Below are 13,086 nucleotides of genomic sequence, written 5' to 3'. Positions count from 1 at the left end.
GCTCTTGACCCTTTCTAATTCATTCCTGTTGATGTAGACAGGGGCGCGTTCTCCACTACGTTTCCTGAAGTCAGTGACAATCTCCTTTGTTTTACTGACATTGAGGGAGAGATTCTCTATCTCATTCCTGTACTCTGTCTCATCATTGTTTGAGATCTGACCCACTACGTTGGTGTCGTCAGCAAAATTGAAAATCGAGTTGGAGGTCTCCTATGGAGTGCTCTCCTTATCAGCTCTCCTGCCTCTCAGTGAAGACCAGCAGTGCCTGGATTGTGGCAGCCCTGCTGGAAAAGCGTTGAAGGATTTTAACTGACTGAAGCAATACAACTTACTGGAGCGCCCATGAAAGTCCGGCCACTGATTCAGACCGGCACACACCACCTATTAGGGAATAGCAGGGCTGCCTGGGCCCTCTGTAAGAGGTCAGCTCAGATTCCATAGGCAGCACAGACACAATGTGACAACTGGCCTCCTTCTGTGCTGTGAGCATTGAAGTGACCTAGACTGGCAATTAACTCAACATCAACATATCGTTTTGGCAAATCAAAGGTTGATGAGAAACCTGGACAAAACCATTCAAAAGGCCGCACAACCACCAAAAGCAAGGAAGGCTGAAAAATCCAAGTTATATCTATGTAGTAACAATGGGCGGCATGGAGGCACAGCGGTTAGCACGCTGCCTCACAGCTCCAGGGACCCAGGTTCAATTCCCAGCTTGGATCACTGTCTATGCGGTATCTGTATATTCTTCTGGTGTTTGCATGGATTTTCTCTGGGTGTTCCAGTTTCCTCCCACAGTCTGAAAGACGTGCTGGTTAGGTGCATTGGCCATGTTAAATTCTCCCTCAATGTACCCGAATAGGCGCCAGAGTGTGGCAATTACCAGATTTTCACAGTAGCTTCATTGCAGTGTTAATGTAAACTTATTTGTGGCATTAATAAATAAACTAAATTAACAAACGTTGCTTTCGCTGTGGAATAGTGAGGTATTAATGCCCAATTGTTTTAATAAAGTCTGTATTTGTCTCCTGATTGGTGCAGATTCCCTTGAAACCAGAAATCATTCAGACACTAAGAGTGTAGAAACAGGAGTGGGCCATTCAGCCCCTCAAGCCTCTACTACTGTTTACTTCACCTGATGAAGGAGCACTGAAAGCTTGTGATTTCAAATAAACCTGTTGGACTATAACCTGGTGTTGTGTGACCTCTCTTCAGGTCCATTCATTAAGATAACAGCTGAGATATTAGATATCTGGCATCCAATAACCCCACCTTTGCTCCATATCTTTAATGCACCACCTTACCGAGGCCAGTCCTCCATCACCAATCACCACTTTACTTGCAGTGATACATGAACACCACTCAATGGCTACAGAGCGCAAGTCAACCCGAGTCGATTGACTGCCAGCCTGAATGGAGCCAGCTGGTATTAAATGTCCCCGCTACACTTAGCCTGTTGGGTGAGTCTCTAACCACCTAATAGGGGAGCTCGTATTCTATCTCTCAGACCCATGGGGAGTCTATTAAAGCTCCCCTGTGGGCACCATAACACACCAGCTAACAATATTCCATGGATTCCAATTGGTTCAGCATTTGGACGGGGAGGGTTGGGTTCCAAATTTCCATTGTCCTGTTTATGAAAACATAGTTCCTGATCTCACTCCGAAATGGCCTCCTGTTCTTGGTGAGGAAATAACGTCTTTGTCGCCCTTTTCAAAGCCACTTCAATCATTTTAAACACATCAGCAAAATCGCACAATAGAGGTTTCAATTCTCTTGAGTTTAGAGGGTCCAAGGGGCAGTGGGGGGAGGGAGGGACCTCTCCCCACCAGCAGGTTGATTCTGGGTGAACCTGTTGTAAACCTTGCCAACGTGTCTAACGTGACTACATCGAGGGGTCAATAGTGGTGGGTGGTGGGGGGTGGGGGCAGCGAGGTTTTCTGTTACTGATATTTAAATTGATTAAAATACATCAAGCTGGGAATCGAACCTGGGTCCCTAGCACTGTGAGGCAGCAGTGCTAACCACTGTGTCACTGTGCCACTCATGCACAAGAACTGCACATCTGCTGACATAATAGTAATGGGCTTCTATAATAGATCGGAGGCAATTTGATGTGGCTTGAATCGACAGTAGGCTTCATTGGCAAATAAGGAAGTATATATATTATACACACACACACGACGATGTCAGACTGAATTACAAATGTGACTGTTCTACTCGACTCCCTTCTCCACCTGCGTGTCTCTCATTGACCTGTGGTACGCACCCTCCTGCCGATTGGCCCAGTTTCCTGACAGCAAGATCCATAAGGTCCGTGGGCATCAGGAAAGGCACCACCCCCTGCCCCCTTGAAGTGAGTACAATAGAGGGAGGTGGTGGCAGAATGGTTTTGTCACTGGACTAGTGATCCAGTGACCCAAGGCAAGATCTGGGAACCTGGATTCAAATCTCCATCACATCAGATGGTGAAATTTGAATTCAATATAAAAAAAAATCTGGATTTAAAAAGTTTACTGATGAGTATGAAACAATTGGTGATTGCTGTTAAAACCCATCTGATTCACTAATGTCATTCAGGGACGGATCTTGCCTGACCTGCGTGTAACTCTCCAGATCCATGGCAATGATTGGCTCTCAAAAAACATTTTGAAAAGAAGGGTAGTTCGGGATGGGCAATAAATACTGGCTCAGCCAGCGACGCCCACGTCCTGTAAATTAATTTTAAACAGTTCTCGTGCATTGCTATGGGATGTTTCTGAGAACTGCAACAGGGTGCTAAGTGAGTGCAAATCTTTCCTGCAATGTCTGGCTGGGACTTAATCTTCAGTTACACAAATGCTGTATGAACTAAGCAAGAGATTCGCTAATCGTATTTCTACAGATGGTTCTTCTATGTAATTTCCTTTTGGGCCACACAACAATTGATATTTTTGCTAACAAGGCGGTTGTGCCGGCAGGATGGCAAGATAAGAAGTCTTACAACACCAAGTTAGAGTTCAACAGGTTTATCTGGAATCATGAGCTTTCGGAGCGCTGCTCCTTCATCAGACCTCGTGATTCCCAATAAGCTTGTTGGACTTTAACCTGGTGCTGTGAGACTTTTTATTGTGCCCACACCCCAGTACAGCGCCGGCATCTCCACACCAGACTGGCAAGAAGCTGTGATGACCCACCAAAGGTGACCGCACGCACGGCCAATAACAGAACGAAGCGCAAGGCTCAAAGTTAGCACAGAATAGCTATTCCCCGACGCGAGAATCCCTGGAAATGCCATGGCGCTGTGAGAGGTCGTAACACGCGACCGGATTGTGAAAGGGGAGCTGGCGTGCATTAGCGAGGTGACACAACCGCCTCAACACATTGGCAAACAGCTAAATGTTCAGCTCTGCACCATGCAGTGACACAGCAGCGCTGTATCATTCCCTTCCACGCCACAGGAGACCTTGATCATAGTGTTTGAGTCAGCAGCCTGCAAATCATTAGCTGAGCTATCAAGAGGCTTCTCAGAGAGATATACAGGATATTATATCACAGAATAGAATCCCGGACAGAGTCAATCCTACTCTTCAAGCAAAATTATCTGAACAGAACCTAACCCAGAACAAACATAGCAGCTCATTTTTCTTTTCTTGTTCCACAGTAACATCATACGTGCATTTTAGGAGGTTGATTTTAATCATTCTTTCTTTCACTGTACATAAATACTGAAGGCTGACTGAATTGTCCTCTGGTGCAGTTAATCCCCTATAATCTTCCCTAGCTTTGGGGCAGCATTAGGTTACCAATTCAACCGCTTGGGTTACCTCAGCGCTGCCGACAGCCCTGATACATTACTCTGTGTAACTACAACAACTTGTAGCTACATACGTGTACTTTTTCATCATGGTTATTTCATGGGTCTACATTCGATGGAGTTTATAAACGCAAGGGGGCATCTAATTGAAACTTACAGAATACTGAGAGGCCTAGATAGAGTGGACGTGGAGTGCACGGTGGTACAGTGGTTAACACTGTTGCCTCACAGCACCAGGGACTGAGGTTGGATTCTCAGCTGGGATCACTGTCTGTGTGGAGTTTGCATGTTCTCCCCATGTCTGTGTGGGTTTACTCCAGGTGCTCTGGTTTCCTCCCACAGTCTGAAAAACATGCTGGTTAGTTGCATTGACCCAAACAGGCGCCACAGTGTGGCAACTAGGGGAATTTCACAGTAATTTCATTGCTGTGTTAATGTAAGCCTTACTTGTGACAAATAAAAAAACTTTTAAAAAGGATGTTTCCACTTGTAGGAGAGACTAGATGGGCCGAATGATGGGCTGAATGGCCTAATTCTGCTCCTATATCTTACGATCTTAACAAAGAACCTGTGGCATGCACAAGATTAAGAAAATTGGTCATCTTAATCCGCAATGTTGAGTAACCTGAACAGTTAAGGCATCATCATCCTTGCCCATTTGATCTGCTCATGGGGACAGTGTTTGCCCCAGGACCAAGTCACAGGTATGGCCACCCCTACTGCTGATGTCACCTGTCCCCAGCCTGTGTAGCTGATGGGGTTGTATGAGCTTGGAGAGGGGCAGGACGCACAATGTTTTTATAGTAAATCACTGCCTGGAGTTAGAGAGGAGCTTGGCTATAACACATAGCCCAGTGTGAGTAAAGAGTTAGGAAATACACACCAAACATACTCAAGATGCATGAATCATGACAGCACATGGGGAAGCATCAAATATTATTAGTGCCCCAATGTCACTTTTGCTTGGCAATAATCTATTAGCGATGTGTCATCACAACCAGTCACAGGTACAAGGCTGGTGATGGAGTGTGTGACAGCCACAGGAGTAAGGAGGGTGGGCAAGACACATACTAATTAAAACAAAAATTAAAATAATCTCAAGACAATTGGAAGGAGACATGGTTGCATTAGTTTGCAGGATCGTTAGGATTTTAAAGGACCAGCAGGCATAATCTCAGAGTAAGAGGTTGCCCATTTAAGACCTCTCACAGGGTAGTGAATCTGTGAGATTCTTTACCACGGGGGGCTGCAGAGGTTCATTCCCCATTGCAATGCTTTGACCAGAGTCAACCTGGTTTGAATTTGAACAAAACCTCAGCAGTTAACTGTTCCCTGGTGCATTCTCCATGGCCGCTCCTCTACCAGAATCCACTTGCCAACCAATCAACACACTCTTCTCATGCAGTATAAATTGTTGTTCCTTTCACTGTTTGGAAAAGACACAATGCGTGGACATGCTCCTTCTGTCTGCAAAGGACAGGGCCACGTGGATGAATATATGTAGCTTCCAGCATGGGTGAGTAAGCCACATATTATCACACAAGCCTGACTGTTCATCTTAAACTGGTTTCCAATGTTTTTTTCAGCAATACTCAAGTACTGCCAAGCAACTAAAAGTTATTCATGTTAAAGTCAACAATCTCACCAAAACACACTCAATGACTATCGACCGCTACTCTCTATCTCTCTCCATTGACTTGAGGCCATGCAAATCTCTGCTGCCAGCATCATAAATCCCATATCTCCTATGTTCGCTGACCTACACATACTCCTGGTTAAGCAGAGACTCAAGTTTAAAATTCTCATCCCTGTTTTCAAATCTCTCTGAGGATCTCACCCCACCCTATCCCTATAACTTCTCACAGTTCCTCAACCCTCCAAGATAGCTTCACTCCGCTAATTTTAGCCTCCCCAAGTGATGTCCTTGCCAAGCTATGTGGCTGTGCAGCATCCCACCTCACCTTCTCCAATCACCATTCTCCAAGAGAAAAAACAATGATTTGATTTGATTTGATTTATCGTCGCCTGTATTTACAGTGAAAAGTATTGTTTCTTGCACACTATACAGGCAAAGCATATTGTTCATAGAGAAGGAAACAAGACAGTGAAGAATGTAGTGTTACAGTCATAGCTAGGAGTGTAGAGGAAAATCAACTTAATGCAAGGTGGGTCCATTCAAAAGTCTGACGGCAGCAGGGAAGAAGCTATTCCTGAGTCGGTTGGTATGTAAGTTCAGACTTTTGTCACTGACACTGAGGAACACCCATGCCCCCACTGTGTTGAAGAACGTACTAATTGGGGAAAAGCATGTTCTTAAGTTCATAAGATATAGAATTAGGCTATTCGGCCCATTGAATCCGCTCCGCCATTCGATCATGGCTGATATGCTCCTCGTCCCCATTTTCCAGCCTTCTCCTCATAACCTTTCAACCCATAACCAATTAAAAATCTGTCTAACTCCTCCTTAAATTCACTCACTGCCCTAGCATCCACCGCACTTTAGGGTGGCAAATTCCACTCTCAGACTGGCAAAATTATTTAACAGAACCGTGAGCGAGGAAGCAAAATGTAAGGATAACAGCATTTACCAACACTGTCATTGGGCTCTTAAGGTGAGTGAAAGACTTCCGTAATAAAGATGCAAGCTGGGCATTCTGCGTGGAATCTTTGGGTTCACAAGTGTGTGTTGGCACTGGAATAATTTTGAGATTCATCTTGCATTAAATGGGAACAATATTTGTAATTCAGTTAGCTACCGCTGAGACTTTCAACTTTACGTCGGAGGGCAGACGGTTTAAAAAAAACACTATCTGGAGATATCGACACTTCTATTGAGAGTGGGAGAGTCCTTTGTTAGTATGACTGGTTGCAAACAGAGACTCAGCAGATCGAGTTTATTCAGCTGGTTCCTTGCATTTGTGCAATGATAAAGAATGAAAATTTCACATTCCAGCTAGAAAGTAGGAACGGTTTATCTGAAAGCCAGGTGTTAAAAAGCACACAAAAGCCTGAATGGGCATTCAGGCCATTCCCTACATTACCAACCTGACTCCTAGAAATGAGTGCATAATATTCCAGCTGTGGAGAAAACCACACTCATCTTCTAATATGTCCGAATGGACCCAATTAAATGAAACACTGGCATTTCTAATATTGCAACGAGTGCTAGAGAAGCCCCAGCACGATCTGTGGAGACAGAAACAGAGTTAACAGCTCCAGTCTGTGCTCCCCAAGATGCTGAGATCTTCCAGCACTTCCTCCTTGTATTTCAGATTTCCAGTGTCTCCGGTACTTTGGTTTTATTGCTGGCATTTATCCCGAGCTTCCACGACGCCAGGGCTTCCCAAAGTCCTTTACAGCCAATCAATTGCTTCTGAACTGATGTCACTGTTGTAACGCAGCAGCCAATTTGTGCAGAGCAAGCTCCCACATACAACAGGGTGATAATGACCAGATGGTTTGTTATTTATTATTGTGACAAGTAGACTTACATTCACATTGCCATGAAGTTGCTCTGAAAATCCTCTAGTCGCCACACTCCGGTGCCCGTTCGGGTTACACTGAGGGAGGATTTAGCACGGCCAACGCACCCTAACCAACACGTCTTTCGAACTTGAGGCAGGAAACTGGGGCACCTGGAAGAAACCCACGCAGACACGAGGAGAATGTGCAAGCTCCACACAGACAGTGACCCAAACTGGGAATTGAACCCGGGTCCCTAGAGCTGTGAGTGACTTTATTAGTGACATTGACTGAGAACCTGCACACCTTCGTGCAAGTTTGTGCCATAAGAGATTTTTCACATCCACACTGTTTTATGTGATTCCTCATTTTGGATTGCCTAATCTGAGTGAAGTAATGTCAATTGTCTTTTTGTCACATAACATCCATCAGAGACACAACTGAGAAATTACCAAAACGAACTTCGAAAGATTCATGACTCATTGAAAAATATTTTGCATAATGCATGCTAAGAGATGCACAGCTAATTGCTTGCTGTGTTTTATTGATCTGTGTAATTATCTTAACTGTAAATAAATTCTACTCTTTGTTTTAGCCTGAACATTCAGGGTTGATGATAATAACAACTGCTAGTTTTTGGACTGGGCCAAATAATGTGGTAATGCACAGCCCATATATTTATCCCAAAGCTGTGACTAATTAACCTATTCATGTTATCTGTGAGAGTGCAAATGTCAGCTCATGAGAGATGTGGATCAACACACAGCGGCTCTTTATTGCTTTGAGTATAAGTTTAAAAAGTTGGTTGAAAGCAAATGACTGCGGATGCTGGAATCTGAAACTAAAAGAGAAAATGCTGGAAAATCTCAGCAGGTAAGGAGCGAGAAAAGAGCCCTTTTCTCTCCTTACAGATGCTGCCAGACCTGCTGAGATTTTCCAGTATTTTCTCTTTTGGTTAAGGAGTTGGTTGAACACGTGAATTGCAAAAACTTAGCAATGGCTGAAGTATCAATAATAAAATCTGGGAATTATTTTATCACCAACTTATCAGAAGCAATGGCCAGTTTATTTTATACACAGTAATGCATTTGTTGGGGACATCACACAATGTCAAGTTGATTGTCAAATGGCCTTTACAATTTGCATCTCCATTTTAAGCTCATTTATTATTTCAATGCACCAGTTGTGTGAATATAATGTACAACCTCAAAAGTGCCTTAGCAACTAAAGCGTATGATTCTGACATCAATTAACCCCGGAGTCTTTAACATAAAACAACTTACACACTGTCTCGTCAGTGTTCAGACTTATACCTGGCCCTTCTACACGAAGTTGAAGTAGGAATCAGAAGATAAGAGAGTTATTTACGGCAAATAAAAATGAGAAACACTACCTCAGGTTAAGTTAAGAACAGGTCACCTGTTCAGTTGGAAAGGCGCTTTATTTACATAGCACTTTATTGTTTCCCCAGGACTTCAAAAATAATTCATCAGTTGTGAAGCACAGTGAAGTGTAATCACTATTGCATTTACTCAACGTCTAAATCAAACACTGATAAAAGCATCTCACTTATTCCAATTACTGATATCAGAGTGAAAATCTCCCTTACTTGAACAACCAACAATAACCTCTGCGCACTGCATTCTAACGCATAGCGTAGGATTATTTTTGGATGGTAGGACTCCAACCCAGCACACCCCCTTCCTTCCCACCTCCCCCCACAAGCCCCCTGAACAGTACCTGCTGTCATTGAAAAGCAAAGAGCATTAATTGGTTGAAGACAGGATTTCCATCCTTAAATCTGACAGGCCAGCAACTTTTTTTTATTCATTTGAGGGACATGTGCGTTGCTGGCTGGGCCAGCATTTATTGCCCATCTCTAGTTGCCCTTGGAGGGCAGTTGAGAGTCAACCACATTGCTGGGGCTCTGGAGTCACATGTAGGTCAGACGAGATAAGGATGGCAGTTTTCCTTCCCTGAAGGACATTAGTGAACCAGACAGGTTTTTACGACAATCGACAAGGGTTTCATGGTCATCAGTAGATTCTTTATTCCAGATATGTTTTATTGAATTCAAATTCCACCATCTGCTGTGGCGGGATTTGAACCTGGGTCCCTCAGAACATTACCTGAGTTTCTGCATTACTCAGCTAGCGATAATGCCACTAGGCCATCGCCTCCCAGAAACACCAATAACCAGGAGTGAGATGACCAGCAGTCATCAAAGTCCCAAGGCCCGAGGCCAGGTAGGCGTGTGTGGTTGCAATGCAGGCTATTTGGGGGGTCCTTTCTACTTCTCACATCCCCTCCCCTACTTCACCTCCCCAACACCCCACCTCCGTGCCCTGCTTCCCACCCAAGGCCTGAGCAGGGTGACTTGTCAGGCTTCCCTTTTGTCCCTGACCATCTCCCACCGACCTCAAAATGGAGCTCGGGTGGGAAATGGCACACCAAGCGGACATTAATTGCCCGCTCAAGGGTCTCAGTTGGGGCAGGTGGATTGGCCTTGGCATCGCCCATATGCTGATGGACACATCATGGGGGTGAAGAGGGTGGAGGGACAGTGAGAAGGCCATCAAGGGAATTTTGCAGCCCCATCTGCCACCCCACTGGCAGGAGACGGTGACGTTCTGCCCATCATGCCAATGAACAGCATTCATTTTGTAACTTCAGGCTCTATCGGCAGCATGACACCCTGGACACGGAACCTGGGCATCCAAATGATGCAGATGGAGGGTTGGGGGGAGGGAGGTTCCACCATGCTAGTCCTTGCGCAAAAGTGAAACTCCCATCCACACTCTCCCAAAATCAGAGACCGTCCAAATAATTAGACATGTGGAGTGGTGTTTGTATAGCCAGGGTGGGCCTCCTACATGTCAGCAGCTGCCCCACCCCAAGCTCACCTAGCCTCCTGACACAGAATGGAATGGAATTCTCTGGAATCTTTCTAAGTGACAGAAAAACCAATTGGCCATTGTGATTTTGGGGGGCTTCTGAAGGGAGGCACACCTACTCTCCAGCTGTGAGAATTTCATTCTGGCTTTCCAACACCAGAAGGGCAGATATATCCCAGGGAAGTCTGGCTGGTTTCAGATGGGCAACAAATGCCAACCTCGCCAGTAGTTTTGAAATTTTGATCGAAACCATGACAGCAGAATTTCAGTGAAAGCAGCTATTCTGGGATCTTGCTGTTACTAATATACTTGATATGGTTCACACGCAGGATGATCTGAAAACATTCTGCATGTTTTTTGTTTGAACACAACACACCTTGTTATACTCGCAGCTGTGTAACTTTAGGTACAATCCAATCTTTACCATTAGTACTTTCCAGTGCTGGAGAATTCATCATAAAACTTGCACGCTCTGTGCACACATACATGCATGCACAACACAACCACACATTCGCACACACACATACATGCACAACACACATGCACATACACTCACAACACACACACACACACTAACACACACACACGTACAATCATGACACACACATACACACTCACAATACACACATATTCACGCACAACACACTCTCAACACCCACAACACAAACACAGACACACACACACACACACACACACACACACACACACCCCCCCCCCCACCCCCCCCCTCCCCTTTCAAAGAAGTGACGTTCCCCGATGTGGGCTGTGTACTTCACCCTAGTGGACTCTTGGCAAATTACTAAAACTGGCCGAGATTTCCTGATTCCCAATCCTCCATCCCGTGGGGGCAGCTGGCCACAGGCGGGATCTTATGCCACTGTGGGACCCACCACGGGTAGGGATCGGTTTCAGCGGGACTCATGGTTAACCTTGGGGTGCTTTCTTTGGAGAGTAAAGCTCGGCAGTCAGTGCATCCGAAGGAAACCAGCATCAAATTAGATTTTGCCACCCGCTGGTGAACAGGAGCTGGAGCAGGCTGACTGCATGGCGAGGCTGTTAAAAGGCAGATGCAAAAATGTCAGTCTTAATTGAGTGGGCTAATGGGGGGGGGGCAAGCAGTTCACAAACAGGCCAGTGGGTCTGAGCTGAGGATCCATGTGTAAATAATACAGCAGGAATGTCAATAATCATCATGTGGAAGAAGCCGACTTCCGTTAGACAGCCAAAACATTATTAAAACGTACAGCTGGAACGAACATGAGGAATATACCTCTGGCTGGCCTTGTAATTTGGGACACTGTTTTCCCAGTTGCAGGAAGGTTTGTCTGCAAAATGGCCTGTAGACGTTGAAACACCGAGCGGCATTCCCTATTCCCAATTGCCCCAGTGTTTGCTTAAAGGGAATTACCATCAGAAAATGCAACTCTCACAAACTCACTGCCTGGAAGGGCAGGAACCGTCACCACATTTAAGAAGCATTTAGATTAGCATTTGAAATGCCATAGCATACAAGGACCAACTGCTGGAAAATGGGGTTAGAATAGGGGAATGGTGATTGATGGCCAGTGCAGGCAGGATGGGCCGAAGGGCCCCATTCCGTGCTGTAAAACTCTATGTTCTTGAATGAGTGGCCCTGTTAGCCATGAGTGCAGACCCCTTAATCACCGCCAACTTTGGCGAGCGGCTAAAAACGGGATTTGTGCCAGCGAGATCTCAGTTCGAGATCTCCCACCCCCAGCCCCCACTCCCCAGTGATGTAATCAGGTTCTTGCCCAGTGTGAGGTTGCACAGAGCGCCATTAAATCAGTGAGAAAAGGTGTCTGTGAAGTGGGTGAGTTTCACACAGCTTTTCTCCCCTGATCCAGCACTCACCAATGACTCTATCTGAACATGAGAAATAGCAGCAGGCATTGAACATTCTGCCAGTTTAAGCCCACTCCACTATTCAAATAAGATGCTGGCCGATCACCATTGCCCTGCAATATTCCTGTATCCCTTCGTGTTTCTAAGAGGTGGAAATCTATCGATCTCGGAATTGAACAATGACTGAGCTTCCACAGGAGCAGAGAATTCCAAACATTCGCCACCCTCTGGGTGAAGACCTTTCTCCTCATCTCTGTCCTAAGTGGCCTTCCTCTTACTCTGAGACAGCAGCCCCTGCTTCTGAAGGCCCCAGCCAGAGGAAACTACATCTCACTGTCTAACCCATCGAGCCCAAGGAGGATTCTGAATGGCAGCAACTCACATTCTTCTGAACTATAGAGAATAAGGCCCAGTCTATTCAATCTTTCCTTTCTCGTGTGATGAAGTGTTCTATTCTCTTAGAATCTCCTGGTAATATTAACTCCTTTCCCCTTCAATCTTCCCACTACGATTCTATTACTCTTGTTATTAATTTCCAAACCAATGGAACCATCTTAAATTACATCTTCAGAAGTTTTAATAATTTTGAAAACACCTCCCATTGCCTTCTCAGTTCTAAGCCCTAACTTTCCGAGTCTCCCTTCTTTGTGGTACCCCTTCCAACGTGACACACAACAACCCTAGGAGGAGGTGTTAGATCCTGTGCTCTGTACAGAGTGCTGGCTAAAGGAAGAAAACCGGTGTGTCGCTGGCAGGCTGCACAGCCGAGCTCTCTCTGCAGGTAATCCAGCACTTTGGGCTAAAAGAATCTGATGCTGTGGCCCACATTAACACACTGGGGGGAGCAGGGGGAGGGAGCGAGGGGAGGGAGATTGAAAACACTTTGCTGTAAGCTGACGTCAATCTGACCAACCCAGCTTCCACATCCCCACCCTTTCCAGGGAATAGTCTAACGAGCTGCCTGCTAACCTGGAGCCGTATTCTATCCCGTTTGCAGTGTCAACCAGAGGAATTTATTCTATTGGGAGATGTCCTTTATTTCCTCATAGTATTTCAATTTCAATAGTTTAA

The 13,086-nt window shown here is 45.3% G+C and overlaps 1 protein-coding gene across 6 annotated transcripts in view; it reads right to left on the bottom strand.

The window, feature by feature from the left end:
• garnl3 (GTPase activating Rap/RanGAP domain like 3) overlaps positions 1-13,086 on the bottom strand; it is a 408,597-nt gene that overhangs the window by 261,565 nt on the left and 133,946 nt on the right. The window lies entirely within an intron of this gene.

The sequence above is a fragment of the Carcharhinus amblyrhynchos genome, chromosome 25 (assembly GCF_965287045.1).
Source record: "Carcharhinus amblyrhynchos chromosome 25, sCarAmb.v2.hapA, whole genome shotgun sequence".
Taxonomy (NCBI): Eukaryota; Metazoa; Chordata; class Chondrichthyes; order Carcharhiniformes; family Carcharhinidae; genus Carcharhinus; species Carcharhinus amblyrhynchos.
This window is presented reverse-complemented; position numbering and strand designations above follow the sequence as displayed.